At 44.9% G+C, this 20015-nt stretch overlaps 1 long non-coding RNA gene across 1 annotated transcript in view; it reads left to right on the top strand.

The window, feature by feature from the left end:
- The window catches only part of LOC309651745, a 29917-nt gene extending 15660 nt beyond the window's left edge, over window positions 1–14257 (top strand). Inside the window, exon 3 of the long non-coding RNA XR_014258354.1 lies at window positions 13973–14257. This is a non-coding gene — a long non-coding RNA (uncharacterized lncRNA). The remainder of the gene's footprint in view (window positions 1–13972) is intronic.
- Window positions 14258–20015: the final 5758 nt, after the last annotated feature.

Here is a 20015-nt window from a genome sequence, read left to right on the forward strand (position 1 = left end):
ACAGGCTTTCTAGAGCAGATTCTTCTGGATTCTTCTTTCTCTGGCTTGGAGTGTGGGCATATGAAAAATCAGATTTATTGGTTTATGAAATTCACATTTCACAGTTGGATCAGCCGTCCTGAGTTTTCTTGTGATCTGAAACAAACAACAACGACAAAAAAAACAAAAAACCATTGCCCATCTCATCTCCTCTTGCTAGAACAGGCCTCCTCTCTGAAGGTACAGGTCCTGGGGTGGAAGGGAGAGGGCTTGGGAATAGCGATCCTCCGCATCTTTCTTTCTTCCCCTTTTCCTATTTTGCCAGAGCTGTGTTAGCTTGCTTGCTCGTGCTGAACAGAAATCAGAAAGAGGCAAGCTGGGCTCTTCTCCAGTGGATTGCTGCACCAGTCAGAGTTAGCAGGAACTAACTTTGCCTTTTGCTGTGTGGGGTGGCCCCCAGGGTCAGAGACGAGAGAGCTCTCCAAGGGCGTGGGCCTGGCAGACTCAGCTCCGCCGTTGCTCTCCTGAGGGGTCCACGCAGGCGCCCGCAGGAAGCATCAGATGGCCCCGTGCTTCTCTGGGCCATCATCGGTCAACATGCTGAGTCTGGCCTTTACTCTTGACTTGGCCCCAAGTCCTGGCAGAGAAGAGGCTGCAGAGTGGGACGGGTCTTCACCTCTCAGCCACACACAGGCTTAAAGGGACAAAAAAACCATCACATTCCTTGTCTGAGGAGGACTTTGGAATCTGCTTTAAGTGTTCATTCTTTTTTCCTTCACCCCTTTGTGAGACATTTTAGACAATCTCTGCCGCCAGGATGCTGAGGTGCCCGGGCAGTGAGATGCAGAGGGCAGGACGCTGCCTGAGGGTGACAGCTTGGGAAATGGCCTCTGTGAGGCCAGGCTTTGTTTTCTTGCAAACATTTGATGACTGTCATAGGGATCCAGAGGCAGAAATGGCTCACCTTCTTTGACACACAGATAGTATTCTTTGAGACTTTAATCAAATCACAATTTGTTTTGAGCCCTAGTCCTTGTGGAGATGGACCATTTTATGGTTATTTTGGAAGTGAATTCCTGTATAAGAAACATGCCTATTCAGAATTTTTTCTAAATTAGGTAGCCTGACAATGAACCCTTGCCAACATTTTTTTTTTTTTTTTTGGCAATTCATCAAGTGATTGAACTGAGAGATCAAATACGGAAAGAAGAACACAAAAATAAAAATCACTTTACCTACCTCCCCACACCCAGGAAAGAACTGGTAATAAAACAAGCAACCCTGGAGAACAATCTTCTACACTAAACTCCCATCCTTTATTCAGTGAAGACTTTTTGGACCCTGAGAGGCAGAGTTGAAATCACTGGTCTTTGTGTTAAATAATATGTTTCTTACTGCATCATTTTGAAATTATCTGTTTATAATTAAACGAATTAGAATTGGAGCCCTTTCAGGGTAGGGACTCTTTGTGTTGTATCTCTATCACTGAGTACAGCCCCTTAAACATATAAGCAAAAAAAAAAGTATATAAAATGAACAAATGAATGAATGAATGGATCACAGACTTTCCTTCCCAAGTCACAAATCCAAAAAAGGGTGCTGCCCCCTTGAAGCATGTTTTTCAGGCCATCAGTAACAACAAAAATAACAGCTACAATTTACTGAGCACTTACTATGTGCTAGAGACCATGCTAAGAACTTGATGCGTAACATAACATTTAATCTGGATCCTGCCCTAAGTCCACATACGGTATATGGAGTACATTGTGCTTCCCCATTGTGCTACCCACTGCACTTACAAATAATGGTTCACTCTTTGTCTCTCCTTGGATTGAAAGCCCCACAAGGGCAGAAACGTTCTTTTCTTATACCTGAATCCTCCAGCATGTAGCCCTTATAATGTGTGCCATGTAATACATACTGAATTAATTTTTTTTACTTTAACGAAGTCTTACAGATCCCTGTTAGGTGATATTGGAAGTATTTTCTAGTAAAGCTATGGCAATGCTGAGTGGCTCTGCTCCTTTCCCTTCCTCAGACAGAATGTAGGGAAACTGGCAAATTTTCCTTGTGGTCACTGCAAACATTGATGACCTCTATTGTCACCAGTAGGTCACTCTGTACCTCAAACCCTGGAAGAGGCTCCTCCCCACTCCCTGATAATTTATCCTTTTGCTTGTCATTGACACACCTGTGTTGCTATCTCCACCAAGGTGACATTGCTCCCAGGCATTGCTACTGGTGCTTTGGGATCCCAGGTACCAAGAGAACTAGAATGAAGTGGACACATCCGGGAACCAGACAGGGCTGGGCAAGGTTCAGTGCAGGAAGTGCAAGAGTCTGACGTTGAGACCACCAGTCCCAGGTACGTCCCCAGCTTAGAAAGCTTAGGGTACCTTCACTTCCCTGAAAGGAGTAAGGAGTGGCCCCCATTTCTCCCAGTCAGAGGGGGGTTTCCCTTTGCCCCCAGCTATATTCCACCCCAGCACATTTCCTCCATGACTGCCACATCCAACATCTCCATCCTAATAGGATTTTCTGCATTGTGTCTAGAGGTTTGTTCTGCTTATTGGGGCCCCTTGCTACCATCATGGACCCCAACCTCTCCTCACTGCTCTACTTCTAAGGGCAGCCATCTCCTCGGGTTGATGTCCAAGGCCAAGAAAGAGGTGAGCAATTTCCACAAAGTGGGCTAAGAATATTCCCACTATACCAGGGCGCTGTATCCGGTTTGAAAATGGCACACGTGTTGGACACTCTTCTCCCTTTCACCTTCGTGAATTCCAGAAATGCAGATTCCCACCCCAGATCCTGGACAGACTCTCTGCCAGGAGTCCAGCTTCTGGAGTTGTTGCCATTCTGGTCGGGGACATCCGGGATCTAACCAGTTCAGAGCTACACTGGCCAAGAGTCAGGAGTGTGATTTCATCTGGCACTGGGCTTGTTGCTAGGATCACGTAGAGGGACAGTGGAGACTCAAGAGTTTCCACTATAATAATAAATTGCAGATGCCTATTTAAAGCATTCAGACATTTATTTCAAAGCTTGGGAGGCAGCCCTGGACGACAGAAACGAAATGGACTAAGGGCTGGGAGTCTGGGTCACTCACTCTGTGTTCTTAACAGAGTCACCCAGTCTTCTTGGACTCAGTTGCCTCCTCTATAAAGTGAGAGGATTGATGGAATGGAGATGAAAAAGGGGTCCCAGACCCAATTTCAACTTGTGTGGAGGCTTCCCCACACCAACAAGCAATTCTAAGATGCCAGCAGGGTGTCTGAGAATGCAACCCAATTCTGACATTATCTGCCGAGAGACAGAATCAGATTCCACAGGTAAGAGGCTCAGCCCCGCAACACCGTCCTCCACCTCAGATGCTAGTGCAACACCCAGGTTTTAACCTGTGCTTCTTTCTCATCCACTGGATATAAGCTGGAGGTTCTCACAACCCGCTCCTTGTGTTCCATTAATTTTCTAGAACGGCTCACAGGACTCAGGAAAACCCTTGAGCTCACTATATTACTGATTTATTTAAAAAGGATACCAAGGGGTACGAATCAACAGTCAGATGAAGAGATACATAGGTCAAGGCCCTTCTGTTCTCACGAAGCATGGGGCCCAGCAGAGAGGCACGCATCTGATTCCCCAACGTGGAAGCTCTGGGAAAAAGAGCCAGAAAGCTGTCCTTTGGGGTTTTTACAGAGGCTTCCTTGCATAGTCATAATTGACTAAAGCATTGGCCAATGACAACCGGTTCAACCTTCAACCTCCAGCCCCAGAAATTAGGGGGTGCAACTGTAAGCTCCAACCCTCTAATCACGGAGCTGGTTCTCCTGGCAGGCAGCCTCCGCTCTGGGGTGGGATCCAAAAGTCACCTTCATTAACATAAGCCCAATTGTCATGGCAGAAAATTCCAAGGGTTTTGGGAGCTGTGAGCCAGGAACTGTGGATGAAGACCAAATACATATGAGAATGTGAATGACCAAATATATGAAATATTTCTCTTATAAATCACAATATCACAAGGTGTTAGCTAACGCTATGCTGTTAATCATTTTGCAATATACAAATGTACCAAATCCACACTTTGTACACCTTACACTTACATAATGTTATATGTCAATTACATTTCAATAAAGCTGGGAAAAAATGAGGGGTTGATTAGTTCATCTCTGAGGTTCCTCTCAGATCAAACGCTGTGGTTCTTTGAGGTCTTTTATTTCTCCAGCGAGAATCACTTCATTCTAAAGGCAAGTCTGTTGCCTGGCCCTCTCTCCCATCCCATCCATCGGCATTGTAAAGCTACTTCCGCTGTCTCATGAACCCAGACCCCAAATCTTTCACCTGAGAAGACTGAGTGGGTTCCTTTTCTTAGCCACAACTCTGGAAAGGACCTTCACAGCCAGTTCAATGTTACTGAAGCTATCTTGTCCATTCTGAGTCATAACATACAACTTTATGTCAAGGTGGGATGACAGCTCCAAGTGGGAAATAAAACAGGTATATTATTAGAGATCATCTTTGCTATTTATACAAGATTTTCTATGCTTCTTTTTTTAATTTTCTTAATTATACAAGGAACTCATTTTCTTGCATAAAATTTGGAAAACTATGATGAGTTTAGAGAAAAGGTAAAATTATTCTTTAAAAAAAGCTTTTTCTTTTTTAAAAAATTTATTTATTTATTTTATTTTTGGCTGCGTTGGGTCTTCGTTGCTGCACACAGGCTTTCTCTAGTTGCGGCGAGCAGGGGCTACTCTGTTGCGGTGCGAGGGCTTCTCATTGTGGTGGCTTCTCTTGTTATGGAGCACAGGATCTAGGTGCGCAGGCTTCAGTAGTTGTGGCACAGAGGCTCAGTAGTTATGGCACACGGGCTTAGTTGCTCTGCAGCATGTGGGATCTTCCCGGACCAGGGCTCGAACCTGTGTCCCCTGCATTGGCAGGCGGATTCTTAACCACTGCGCCACCAGGGAAGCTGGTAAAATTATTCTTCATCCTATAATCCTACCCCTCCCATAGAGAAATTGGTAGCATTTTGCTGTATTCTCCGTTGTTGAGATCATGCTATTTCATCCTTTTTTCCACTTAACGAATGTATAATAAACATTTCCTCATGTTATTGAAGTCCTTTATAAATAATATTTTAATGATTTCATAATATTCTATGTTGTGGGCATTGCCCTGAGGTTGACCAGTTAGGTTGTTTCTAGTTACATTCTTTTTTTTTTTTTTTTTTTTTTAATTAATTTATTTTATTTATGGCTGTGTTGGGTCTTCGTTTCTGTGCGAGGGCTTTCTCTAGTTGCGGCAAGTGGGGGTCACTCTTCATCGCGGTGCGCGGGCGTCTCATTATCGTGGCCTCTCTTGTTGCGGAGCACAGGCTCCAGACGCGCAGGCTCAGTAGTTGTGGCTCACGGGCCTAGTTGCTCCGCGGCATGTGGGATCTTCCCAGACCAGGGCTCAAACCCGTGTCCCCTGCATTGGCAGGCAGATTCTCAACCACTGCGCCACCTGGGAAGCCCTCTAGTTACATTCTTGAAAAAATTTTTTTTATTAGTAATACTGAGATGAACATTATGTCACTTATCTCTGTGAATTTCAGATTATTTCTTTAAAATGCATTCCTAGAAATAAGTTAACTAAATTGAAGAGTATGAATCGTTTTAAGACTCCTGATACTGTTTTGGTCTTAATTTTTCAAGCACATTTTATGACAACATCACCATTTTTTTCTCTTAAAGAATATCCTATTCATTTTAAATTTATTTATGTATGTATTTATTTTTTTTTTGCTGTGTTGGGTCTTCGTTTCTGCGCGAGGGCTTTCTCCAGTTGCGGCAAGCGGGGGCCACTCTTCATCGCGGTGCGCGGGCCTCTCACTATCGCCGCCTCTCTTGTTGCGGAGCACAGGCTCCAGATGCGCAGGCTCAGTAATTGTGGCTCACGGGCCTAGTTGTTCCGTGGCATGTGGGATCTTCCCAGACCAGAGATCGAACCTGTGTCCCCTGCATTGGCAGGCAGCGTCCCAACCACTGCGCCACCAGGGAAGCCCCCTATTCATTTTAATCATGAGAAAACTTGAAGTTTTTCAAACTTTCCTGAAGCAACACCTACCAACCCAAACCTCCTCCCAGGAAACATCAGAATCCAGATCTTTGTCAGGAACTGTCAATTAGCTTCGAGAATACCTGTCTGACCCCAGGCACCTGTGTCCTTAGGTCAATTACTTAAATGCTTTGGGCCTTAGTTTCTTTATCTTAGTTTCTTTATCAAGCACTGAGAACAGAGCCCATCTTGTGGGGCGGTTGGGGATTAGGTGGATAAAGCACGCGACTGGCACACAGGAAGCACTCAGGTACTATCACCTGGAGAACTGCTAAGGTTCTTGTCCCAAAACGAGCATTCCTCCTAGTGCAGCCGGGAAAACTGAGGCTCAGGGACGTTGCTCCTTGACAAAAATTGCACAGCAAGTGACCTGTGGTTCACGTGTCCCAGTTTACGCTTTGATCTCCACATAATTCAGGAAATAGTTGAGTGAAAATAAATAATTCTAATGGTAGTTTAGGCAAATATATCATTGTTTTCTTGACCATGGTCCAAAACCAGTTGCAGTATTATGTGTATACAATCACATCTTATCCAAGCAAGATGGAAAAGTCATGGCTAACACCGCTATCCAACAAGGATAAGATCTACACTCTCCTGCCTGGGGTTGAAGATCTCTCTCAGCTGACCCTCAGCCTGCCTTCCCGTGCTCACCTCCTGTCACAGCCCCCCATGGGCTCCGGTGTCAACTAAAATCCACGGCACATCATTCTCTTAACGTAGGGATTTCACCACGGCCCTGCTGGAGCTGCTGGCAGCTTCCCCCTCATCCTCCGAGGCCAAACATCCTTCCTGGGTGAAGCCTTCCCTCTTTCCCAGGCACATTCATCGCTCCTGGCCCTGGCTGAGTTATCGAGATGCCTATGTTTGTCATCGCATTACAATATGTGACCCACGTGACTTGTGGGCACGGGAAGTCTTCCTCCTTGGTCAACTCCAGCCTAACCTAGACAGGGTCAGATCCTCCCAAAGTCAGCTGACGTCTGCTTCTGCAAGACTTCGAAACTCAGAGCGTCTGAAACCTAATACAAACTCGTGGCTGTTCTTCTAAGAAGATAGTGACAAGGAAAACGTAATCTAATATTGGAGTCCCATCAGCAGCAAAAGCAAGTAAGAACTGACTATCTTCAGCTGGACACCTGAAACTAACACAACACTGTAAATCAACTCTACTCCAAGAAAAATTTTTTAAAAACCACACACTTTCCTAATCTAAAAAAATAAAAATAAATAAATAAATGTTAAAAAAAAGAAAAAAGAACTGAGTATCTTCAACAGACTGCCATGCCACCATCATTATTTATGTTTTTCTCCCACTATTACAGTGGGAATCCATTTTTTCCCCATCTTTGGATCCCAATGCCTATGGCAGGGCATATTAGTACACGCAGGGTAGGTGCTCTGTGGTCTGCTGAGGGCTCTGACCACACGTCAGTCACTGAATGACCATTACTGTGTCCAGTAATGTGCCGGGGGCTCGGGAGGCACACCTGCCTTTTCAGCTGAACTCAGATCCATCCCCCAACGTTTAGCCTTTTCAAGCCTGGAGATGGTCGCCATGGCTGCAGTGGAGTGAGTACTAAGGCCCCGCGGCGCAGAGATCTCTGCAGTTCTTTGCACCTGCCTTCCACACTCTCCCCTCTGTGTTCATTTCAGTTTCAGGTCACTCCCCCTCCTCTGCCGGTCTCAGCCCCACCGTGCTTAGACAGACCCCTCTCTTCCTGAAGACTTCCGGCCCAGTCCAGCCGGCTCTCTAATACACGGCCTCCTCTGTTTCACTCCTGTGGTTTTGTGTTTGCATCCCTTATCTCCTCTTTAAGACTCTAAACTCCTGCCCAAGGGGGTTCTTATCTTCTTTTCGACTCTTCAGAGCACTGAGCATATTGCTAGGTACATAACAGGCACTTAATAAATAATTCGTTCATTGGTACAGACATTCTTCACGTTCCAAGAGGTGAACTGGGGTCCTCTAATCTTGGTACTCAAAGCTCGGTCTGGACCAGCAGCCTCGGCATCTTCTGGGAACTTGGTAGAAATGCAGAATTGCAGGCCTGCCCCAGACCGACTGACTCAGAATCTGCATTTTAAGAAGGTGCCCAGGGGATCTGTATGTGTGAGAAGCACTGAACTAAATGATACTAAGTGCCAAGTTCTTGAGCTTGCCTTCCTCACTTGGGCCACTGTTTCTGCTTCCCCCATACCTGCCTCTTCCCCACAGCGTCCTGAGCCCCTCCCCTTCCCTCCCCAGTGCATCACTTGAATCGTTTGCTTTCCAATATCCACAATTCACGCACTCCTCAAGTTTCTCTTTCCCATCCACAAAACGCCAACCATTCACCTCCTCCGTTCCATTCTTGCTCTTTGATCACCCGGCACCTACCATACTACCGTCTCCTGTTTTGTTGATTCAATACACATCTTGCTCACCAAACAGCCAAGTGAAAGGGATTCAGCAAGAAATCTGAGCCCAATCTTCTCTTGAATGGGTTATAGGTCTTTTTGCTGTTTCTGTTTATCAACTTACTCCTAACCGAACAGAAATTGAGAATTCATTGGCCCACAAAAAATGTGAGATGGCAGGGAAATCTGTGCTCGTCCATTTATAGGCTCAGCTGCTAAAAGGAATTTGAGAAATAAGCAGTCTTCATTAGTTAAGCCTAAACGTTCAACTCAAAGAAAGGTATGCCTCACTTAAAGGTGATCAAACACAGAAAACCATACTTAGAAGAAGGAATGCCAGGGTTTGCTTTAAACCATGATTATTCCACTTAAAATAAAAGACTTCAAAAGGTCTTTAATTGAGTGACTTTAAAAATTACATTTGTTCACACTTTGATAAGAGCACAGGTGTCTCGAAATTCAGGGGAGACACCTTCAGTTTCAGTTGTTGTATTTTATGTAGAATCCAGGAAAAAGCAAGTTTGGGGCCTGAAATACAAAGAAAATTACTACCCCCATATTTTGTAGCAGGAACTAAGCAGTTAAGTACTGTCCTGCTATTGAAGATCATACTACTTTTTGACTCAGATTTCCTACCTGAGGCTGGATTTGCAGTGATAATTTTCTTTAGACATTTTGAAAAGTGATTGTTCATAAACAAAAGAGATATATTGGACAGAGTCTTCCTTAAGGCCAAGGGCCACAATAATTGGGTTGTTTGATTTCTATTCGTTTTTCTTAAATCTCTGATTGCTTGCACAATAACTTTCTTCCCCAATCAACTAGTCTAATAATTCATATCAATATTTTATTTTTAATGGTTGACTACTCATTTCATTAAAAATGTAAGTGCATTAGCTCTGTGTAAAATGATTCCATTGGGATAGGCTGATTTAAATATTCATAACATAAAAATTAATAAATCCGAGCTCAGTGTTTGCATTTTAAAAAGTCAGGCTACTGTCAGCTGTATTTGGTCCTAGATGAGTTTTACTGAATTAAAAGCTTTGAGCATCATCTTTTTATTGATTCTTCTTTACAATAAAACAATACAACAGAAATGCTATGAGAACAGTATAACTCAGTAACTCACTTCCTCTTTCAGCTTCATCCACTTATAACTAGCTTCCCTCCCTTTCTGTCTTTGGTGCTATCCTCCTCTCCTATCACCTAGATTCTGGTCCTTAAATCATCCTGTCTGAAATCAAAGAAGTTACATGCTGGGTAGGCATAATATTTACTCCCAGTTAATTCAATCTCTCTTTCCACTCCTCCCCCACCCCCTGTCAAAAAATAATAATAAATAAAGCCAATGAATTATAAGAGGGTACAGCAAGATCTCTAGAGAAAACCGTGTCCATTGGAATGCTTGCCAATTGGAGGAAGAGTCATACACTGCACAGGGGGTAAAAACTGTCCTGTGTGAGTTCATGAACATATAGAGCTTTAGAAGCAGCAAACTTGACAAGTCTATATATTGCGTTAGGACATGGAAGACTCCAACTAGAGCAGGAATCTCTGATTAGCTACCAAAGGCTTGAGAATGTCATTTACATTATTCACAAAGATGAACTTGAGGTGCACTCAAGACTTAAATATAAGATCTGAAAAAAAGACCTTATAAAATGCCTAGAGGAAAACATAAGGAAAGAGCTCCCTGACAGTGGTCTTGGCAATGATTTTTTGAATATGATACCAAAAGTATAGGCAACAAAGCAAAAAATAAACAAATGGGACTACATCAAACTAAAAAGCTTCTGCACAGCTAAGAAAACAATCAGTAAAATGAAAAGGCTACCAAAGGAAATATCTGCAAGCCATATATCTGATAAGTGGTCAGTATCTAAAATATATAGGGAACACATACAACTCAATAGCAAAATAAATAAATAAATAATCTGATTTTAAAATGGGCAAAGGTCCTGAGTAGACATTTTTCCAAAGAAGATATACAAATGGCCAACAGGCACGTGAAAAGGTGCTCAACCACACTAATCATCAGGGAAATGCAAATCAAAACCACAATGAGATATCACCTCACACCTGTCTGTATGGCTATTATCAAAAAGACAAGAGATAATGAACCTGTGGTGAGGATGTAGAGAAAAGGGAACCCTAGTACACAGCTGGTGGGAACATAAATTGGTACAGCCATTATTGAATACAGCTTGGAGGTTCCTCAAAAAATTAAAAATAAAACTGTCGTATGATTCAGCAACCCCACTGCTGGGTATATATCCAAAGAAAACAAAATCACTATCGTGAGATATCTGCACTCTCATGTTCACTGCAGCCTTACTTACAATGGTCAAGGTATAAAAACAACTTAAGTATGTATCTCTGGATGAATGGATATAGAAAATGTGGTGTGAAATATACACAACAGAATATTATTCAGCCTTAAAAAGAAGGAAATCCTGCCGTTTGTGACACATGAATGAAGCTAGAAGGTAGTACGGTAGGTGAAATAAGCAAAACAGAGAAAGACAAATACTGTATGGTATCACTTGTATGTGGAATTCAAAAAAAAAAAAAAAAAAGAGAGAGAGAGAAAAGGTCAATGCATAGAACCAAAGAGTAGAGTGGTGGTTACCAGGGGGGCTGAGGGGTGTGGGAAATGGGAAGACGTTAGTCAAAGGTACAAACTTCCAGGTGTAAGATGAACAGCTCCTGAAGATCTAATGTCCAGCATAGTGATTACAGTTAATAATACTGTATAGTATACTTGAAATTTGCTAAAAGAGTAAGACTTAAGTGATCTTACCACATACAAGAAAGGTAACTATGAAGTGATGGATATGGTAACGACTGTGACGATATTCCACAATGTATAAATATATCACATCACATTGTATAGTTCAAATATATGCAATTCTATATGTCAAATATATTTCAATAAAGCTGGGGGAAAAAATAAAAGGAAGTGGGGGAACTCAACAAGTGCAGGGCATCACTGATAAGCTATGGAAGGCTTGAAAATGCCACTTGGAAATAAGGACATTGGCGTAGTGAAGACCTCCCCAAGAACCCCCAGCAACCTGGTTTGGGATTACTATTGTCTCATCTTCAACCCCGAATCACTACTGTTAGCAAAGCTTGTCTGGATTACACAGAAGAGGCCTCTGCTACAAATAGGAACAGGCGGCCTGGAAGAATGGGAGGGCGATGACATTTTGCAGCCTCCCACAGCCCCACGCCCACTAGTGTGGATAATGTTTGTGAACTGGGTTATTGGGAAGAACATGAAATGTGGAGTCAGGAGATGGAAGATCTACCCCTTAGCTATCAAATCTCTAAGTTCTCTTACGGTTCTAAAATTATCTATGCAAAGAGCAGGTCTCTGAAAGATAAAACCCAGGGCTGGACTGGCACACAGGTGATACAAAAGTGACCCCATCCTACCCAGTAGGGGCGCATGTCACACACATTCATTTGGAGCCCATATAGAGCCCCAGCACCCTTCTCTACTCACTCCTTTGCTCCGCCTTTACAAAATGGTCATAATCAGCCCATGAGTTGAAGCCTATTTGCCATCCCTGAAGGTGACTGATCAACAAAGGAGAAACAAACTCATTTCCACTTGGGCAGGACAGGGCAGAGCACAGCACTAGTAACTTCCCAGCGCTGGAGCCTCCATAAGCCATCCGACTCCGGAGGTCAAACGTCAGGTTTGAGGCTGAAAGGAAAGAGAAGCCATCAGAACAGCAGAGACGAGACGCCCAAGTTTGTTTGGAAGGGCCCCTGAAGTCAGGCACACAGACACTTCTGTATTTACTTCTCAGAGATGTGGAGCTTTGTTTGTGATTCTGGTCATCCTTTATAAATTAAATTCTCCTCCTGGGCCAAGTAAGGAAAGAAAATACTCAAATCCACACACCGTATTTATTTGATTTTACCAAAAACTTATAAAGTTCAGTTGTTCTATTATAAATGAGGCACATGTGGAATCCATATACACAGTAGAGACAGATGGTGTATAGTCTCTCCCTGCATATGTACACAGAGGCTATGAATGTGTAAGATATACAAAGCATCGAATGTTTAGAGATTCTGTGTATATTACATACAGCTGAAAAATCCTGGAGTCATCTCCTCCAGAGTTTCTCAAAGTGTGGTCTATTAACCAGCTGCATCAGAACGTGCTGGGGTGTCTGTTAAACGGGGTCCCCATGCCAGACCTCTTGAATCAGTCCCCTCCACACCTCTACCAAGACTGATTCTGGGTCAGTGATGTATTATTGGATGGCAGGAAGCCTCTTGGAGGCACAGATGTTATTCTGTGACTCTGTGGACCTAGGCATGTGTTTCTGGGCATGACTGTACTTCACAGGCAAATGTAAATGCATTTTAGACTTATCAGTGCTTTTAATATTCTTTTCACCTCTCCCTTCCTCTATCAGTTAATCGTGGCTTTAAGTATGCCTGTGTTGTTTTTTTTTCATCAGCCCTTCCGTCTGGGTTTGTAGCACATTATGCTTGGCTATGGTGAAGCTTCTAGAATCATCCTTTGTTACATCTGGACTTGCTTCTTCCCCCTGAGTCATTACAGCCTCTTTGCAGTTTTCCTGCTGTGCCCTTGACACAATTAAATGGTCCTGATTTCCTGAAATCCAATAATTAAATGGGCAAGAATGAGCTACAGTAAAAATGAAGAACAGACACGCTGCATCTTTACATCTTTCTCCTTTTCCTGGAGGCAGCCCACAAATTTAAGCTAATATGATTAAGCAGGAATACAGTGGATCTCTTCATCATTACAGAAAAGCAGGGCCCTTGGAGGAGTAAATTATGGCACCTGTTTAGCTGCATTAAAATCACTACCTAAAAGGTACAGATAAAAATTAAGTAATAGACCATAAGCGACAGAAACTTGAAGGAAGAATTTCAGAAGTTATCTGTCTTAACGGTCTCAACTTGGCCAGGGCTCTGAGCCTTCAATTGTAGATTCCGAGATTGGACTGTACACGGTAAAGGACGGAGAGGTCAGAGAGGCTTCCAGCATCAGTCCAGGACGAAAGGGTGGAAGGCTGCTGTCCTCTTTGGAATTACCTGGGTCATCCCGCGCAAGCGAGGTGGGCTGACAGCCTGCACATCAAACGGTCTGCAGCCACAGGAATCGACATGCTACGCCAAGCTCCTGAAAATGCCGATGGTCCCCTGCAGTGCAAGGCGGAGAGGGGCTTTTCTCCCCCACCCCGTCCCGGAGAGCTCATTTGCCCTTAGAGCAGGCATCCTCTGTGCTGTCCTTTGGGAAAAGAGCTGTTGTCAAACTTTCTGCTACAGGAAGAATCTTGCAGATTTTATTTCGCTACAAATTGTTACCTGCCACGCTCCAGTAAGAATTTATGGCAAGTCTTCTGTAGGATGGAGGAGTTAGAGGTGCAGGATAACGTGGGTGGTGGAGCTGAGAGCATGCTGTGTAGCAATAGACGCTGAGCCTCTGCTTTCCTAGGAGTGCCGTGGTGTAAAGATTTGACGAGGCTGCAAGCCCTGCTTTGAGCTGTGTGGATGGCAGATGTGGAAAAAGGGACCCGCGGACCTTGCCTGATACCTCAGAGAGAAACAGAAACAAGCATGGTGGAGATACAATTTTTGAGCACTTTTCATGTGCCAGTTACTGTGTTAACAGTTTTTTACGATGACTACTACCAATAATAGTAGTAACACACAAGTACCTAATATCGCCTGGCATGATCCCCAAGAAGCCCATGAGGTTCACATGATAATCTCTATCCTACAGGTGTTTAGGGAATGAAGATAATCTCTATCCTACAGGTGTTTAGGGAATGAAGTCTCTTGGTCAATCAAGGTCATGTGATTGGATCCCAAAGGACCCTGCTCTTAACTCCTATTCTCCATGCCTCATGTTTTCAGGGGATGATGGCACTTAAGACTCAAAATACATCTGTGTGGTGGATGGTATTATACCCTCTCCTATAGATGAGTAAATGGAGATCTAGAAAGCTTAGGTGAGGTCCTGCCTGGACGGACGCCTGGTAAGTGACGGCTCCAGGACTCACGCGCAGATCGACCTGATGCGAAAGCCTGCCCCTCGAGGCTGGTGGGGGCCACCTTCAGGACAACCACAAACACTGGCTAAGACCCGTGAAGATCAGACCCTGACACAGGGCCTTGCCTGGTGCCACCTCAGCCGGGAGCTAATATCACTCCACCCTGGCTACAGTTGTGCAGACAGAACTCTTATACCTTAAACTAGAGTATGCGTTCAGATGGAACGGAACTGAGTGACAAAATGCACGGCTCAGACAATAATGGGTGGTCAGGAAGGGCAAGAAATGATGGGGAGGCTGAAGAAATATGGAATACATTTTGTAGTCTTAAATGGCTTGGAGTCTGGTTGGTGCAAGAGAGCACAGAGGAAATGACAGTGATTGATACTAGCCAGTATCCATTTAAGGGCTAAATTATGTTCCATTATCTCCAAGTACTACAGAGCTTCGAAGGATGAGAGATGAGCAAGGGCGGAAAGGTTAAGAAAGGCTTCCTGCAGGAGGTGGGTCTTGAGCTGCGCCTTGGAGGAAGCAGAGGTCGGACGGGGGGTATCACATCAGTAAGTGCACGGCACGGGGAAAGAACATGGTGTGTTCATGGGCTGGTGTGCAGCGAAGCATTTAGGGTTGCTGGCCGGCCTCAGGAGCACCTCCGTATCCGGGGGCTGGGATAAACCGGGTGTCTCAAAGCAACCCAGATAATTTGGAATTGAGGTTGTTATGTTATGAGTTAAACTACTAAACTTGTACACAGCGGATCAAAGCAAGAGAACAAAGTCATCTAATAGAGACTGCCTCCAGCCTGGCAGGACTCAGTAACAATGGGGACTCAGGGACATTTCTCCACCTCTAAAGAGACTGCGGCCATCAGAAAAAGGGACAGTCGATCACAGAGCCGAGAACATCATGGGTGAGTGTCCACTCTGCCCATCACAGAGAACCTGTCCCAACCCAGGTGGTCCACTCTGAGTGGCTGTTGTATTTCTCCCTCTTTTTTTACTTGAAGTACAGTTGCTGTACAATATTATATATGTTACAGCTATACAATATAGTGATTCACAATTTTTAAAGGTTATACTCCATTTAGAGTTATTATAAAATATTGGCTATATTCACTGTGTTATGTGTGTTTCCTAGTTTTAATCACAGCAGGCTCCGTGAGCATGGCTAAGGTGCTTCCTTCCCTAAGAGACGCCTCTGTCCCCCTGATAAGTGGCCAAATCTCTGAAACTGATAATCCAGCCCAAACTGTGGCAAAATTGTCCCATAAGGCCATTCGGTGGGGACCTGCTTGTCTCTGCAGGACCCCAGGGCTGTTGCACGTCTCTCTGGTTGGGCAATGAACGACTCCAGAGGTGTCATCACCCACACCCCTGGCCACCCCGCATGACCCCATTTAAACTTTAATAAATATATCCGGAAGGTCCCCAGCAATTCTCAGAGCTGGAGAGCTAGGAGGCCTTAGTTGGAGCCCCTTCCTGGGCCCCCTTGGGCTCTGGCAGCTGAGTGAGTGGCGTCAGGAATCACATATTAATGGGAGTGAATTCTCCTTCACCACCATCGTTGGAGGGAAGTGCTCGGCATTCACGTCCTATCTCTAACAGAGCCCCGTGTTCTGGCAACTGTCAGAAAAACACCAGTGTCCCTCCCTCGCACACGAGAGAGACAAGATTGTGGGATCAGCTCCTGCAGATACTTAAAAATTCCAGGCTGTGCTTATTTGACCTGACGCTGACCTGATTTTGGAGACAGTCTTGTTTCCTTGGTGGTTAGTTTCCTGCCAGAAAATGCTTGTGTTTTATAATTGACTCGCCAAACCTGCTGGGCAGAGCAGGGCTCCTGGCGTCAAGGTTAAGGGAAACGGCCCCAGAAATCTTGAAGGGAAAGGGGGTCAGGCCTGACAAAGAGGAGGTGGTCCAGAGCCCCCAGGGGTCCTCCACGGAAAACGGGCTCAGTGATGTCCATCTGTCCACCCAGTGGAAGAGGCACACGCACACTGTTGGAACCAGGGTGTGACCCGTGGCACCTCATCAGTGATACGTCCCCCTCAGTGGAAGGAAGCTGGGAGCCCTTTCAGGCCAGATCACCCAGCCTGATGTGTTAGATGCCCTGGGACCTCGAGAGGAAGAGAGCAGGGGTTGGGGACTCTGAAACAGGAGGGGGAAATGTACAGGCGTGCACACTTGTGTGGCACGCGCATGTGTTGGACTGGGGTACAATTAGAATAAAGCAAGTAAAGCTCTGAACACTGAAGCTGTTTGGGAATTAGGGGCTCACACATAATACCCATCTTCTCCACCTGAATTCAAAATCCATAGAGAGAAAGATACAGGCAGTCAACAGCTGGGGAGCCACATGTCAGCGTTATTACAAATAAGCCGGCTAGCGAGTGTGGTTGTAGATCTGCATAGCACAAGGCTGCGGGTTGTGCTAACACTTGGCCTCTGAAATACCCGCAGGGACCAGAGCTCAGCAGGTCTTCCCACGGGGTTGGGCCCCTGTGCCTGCAGGGAGCACAGAAGGGACGGGAGCTGCCCGCAGGCAGGTATGAACGAGGAGGAACCAGGAAGAGCTGAACCACGCAGGCTCAGATTCTCCTCCCAATACCCCGACCAGACGATTGGCTTCCTTTCCAGACGGAATGGGTGGATGGAGGCTCGGGGGTACCTTAAAAGAAGTCCTCTTCACGGAAGCACAAACCCAGCAGAAGAAGTCCCCACCCCTTAGCAAGTTCTCCGCAAACATGAAGCAACAGCTAGAATCTAGAATCACTGCATTGTAAGGTTTCCCTTACCTGACAGGAAATAGGCATCTCTCTGAGCGTCCCGTGGATTTCCATGACGTGCCTTGGTGCTTCGGCGGTCAGCAGGCTCGGTTTTCCAGGCCCAGAGAGGCCAGTACGTTGTGATAGTGCAGCGTGAGTAATGGGATCAGAAAAAGACGAAAAGCGTCTACGCAGATAAAAAGAACACCCCGGAACTCTCGTGGTACTTCTCGCGGTACCGAAGTGTTCCTCTCCTCCAGCAGAAACATCCGCTCCGGGAGCGCAAGGCGCATGCTCAGTCCCTCCCAGAATTGACTTTCTCTGCGCTTTGCACTCACTGAAGGTTTGGTGATTTGGTCCCCATCCGCCCCATGGGACAGAAAACTGGCAGATCTAGATATTAACTAGGATTGCTCTTACCAGTCCTGATCTTGGAGACTATTACAATCATCAAATCCCACAGTTGGAAGGTCACCTTGTCCAATCTCCTAGCCCCCTGAAAAACTTCCTTAAAGAAGTGCGGGTAGGGCGGGGATGAAATGGGGGAAGGGACTAAAAGGTACAAACTTCTACTTAAAAGGTAAATAAGTCCTGAGTATGTAAAGTACAGCATGCGGGGCTTCCCTGGGGGGCTTCCCTGGGGGGCTTCCCTGGGGGGCTTCCCTGGTGGTGCAGTGGTTAAGAATCCGCCTGCCAATGCAGGGGACACAGGTTCGAGCCCTGGTCCGGGAAGATCCCACATGCCGCGGAGCGACTAATCCCATGCGCCACAGCTACTGAGCCTGCGCTCTAGAGCCCATGAGCCTGAACGACTGAGCCCGCCAGCCACAACTACTGAAGCCCGCGCGCCTAGAGCCCGTGCTCCACAACAAGAGAAGCCACCGCCGTGAGAAGCCCGCGCACCGCAACGAAGAGTAGCCCCTGCTCGCCGCAACTAGAGAAAGCCCGCGCACAGCAATGAAGACCCAACGCAGCCAAAAATAAATAACTAAATTTATAAAAAATAATAATAATAAAGTACAGCATAGTGACTACTTAACGACACTGTACTGTATATTTGACAGTTGCTGAGAGAGTAGACCTTAAAAGTTCTCATCACAAGAAAAAATTGTAAGTATGTGAGGTGACCGATGTTAACTAGACATATTGCTGTCATGATTTTTAATATATACATATATCAAATCAGTATGTTGTACGCCTAAAATTAATACAGTGTTATACATCAGTTATATCTCAGTAAAACTGGGAAGAAAAACTTTTAAAAATTTCCTCATCCACCCCTTTTAGATAGGTGTTTGCATAGCATCTATTTTGCATAACCTCCTTTAGTAACTGCACTGAATCCTGTGTTAGTTTTTGGACTGTAATCTCAATTAGTTGAATACTTTGTGGCAGGATTATGGTTAATTTCATGGTAAATTTAACCAATGCCTTGCTCCTTCTTTTGAAATGCTTGTGATAACATAAATCTTTCTAAAACACATTGAAGGAGTTTAGGCTTTTCTTGCAGAGCCACTGCAGTGGGATTAATCTGAGACAGGACTAGGCTGATGGGAGGGGGTGACTCTTTAGATGGTGGTGGGGTTGCAGCAGAAAGCAGATCAAGAACGTGTAGCAGCAGCTCAAGGCGCTAAGCCATGGACGAGAAGAGCGGAGGAGAAGGCAGTCAGGGAGGTTAGGGATCAAAGATGACTCAAGCACCCGCTGAATCCTTGTCACTTACCGGGTGGCAGGGTGACCTTTAGCCTTCAGCCTTCTGCTTCCTTTTAAGATATCGGCATCCTGCTGTATAAGCACAGAAACCTGGACACAGCAAAGGGCCTTGCAGCACCCAGCAGAATAATGCGGAACCTAATAGTCCAACGTGGAAAGGCCTTATATATATTGAAGACATTAATTACTTCTGTGAAGTACGTCCATGTACATAAAAATGGTAGTAAAATATTAAATCAGGTAGAGAAACCAGATTACAGATGGAATGGAAACTAGGGCTGCTGGCATCCAAGTTATGGAAAGTTTCGTATAATGGTATTTAACCTTATTTTCCAGCTATCATCTTGGACACCATGGTTATGGTCATGAAGATTGGGAAGCTCTTTCTGCAAAGCTCCACCTGGATCTGAGAAAATGCTGCTCTCTCCCTGTTACGAGTAGATGAGGTCCATCTTGTACTTTTGTGTGGCTTTGGAGGGTGTATAGGAAGAGAACACGGCTTTAGGAAATGATGCTGTCTATGATTCTAATTTATTTTTGGACTCCTGAGGCTTAAACATTAACCAGAGTAAAATAAACATATATGTGGAAACTCTGTGAGTTGCATTCTACCCACTGTTTCCATCTCTTTATCTCTGCCTTTTAATATAGTTGAAATGTCCCAGTTTGAGCTAGAAACTAAGTCTGTGTTTGTCAATGAAATCCAGTTGTTTGGATATGATGGTGTTCATAAATCCTCTGAATTTAGTCCTCTGGAATTTTCCCGGATTGAAATCAAATACTCACACTCCTGCCTGGCTTTCAGATTCCAAGTCAGCGGTGTTCCCCACTGCACGCAGCCTGTAGGTGACATTTGGGAGGGAGGTTATCACAATATAAGGACTATGTGAGTACTCAAGGCTTATCTAATCAGGTTTTCTTCACACTTGTTTTATTGTGTTCAAATCCCACTGGCTTATCGAGTGACTGGACTTTCTACTGAGAGGTAAGAAAAGAGAGCTTCCCTA

This window comes from Balaenoptera physalus, assembly GCF_965194825.1.
Source record: "Balaenoptera physalus genome assembly, chromosome: 21".
Taxonomy (NCBI): domain Eukaryota; kingdom Metazoa; phylum Chordata; class Mammalia; order Artiodactyla; family Balaenopteridae; genus Balaenoptera; species Balaenoptera physalus.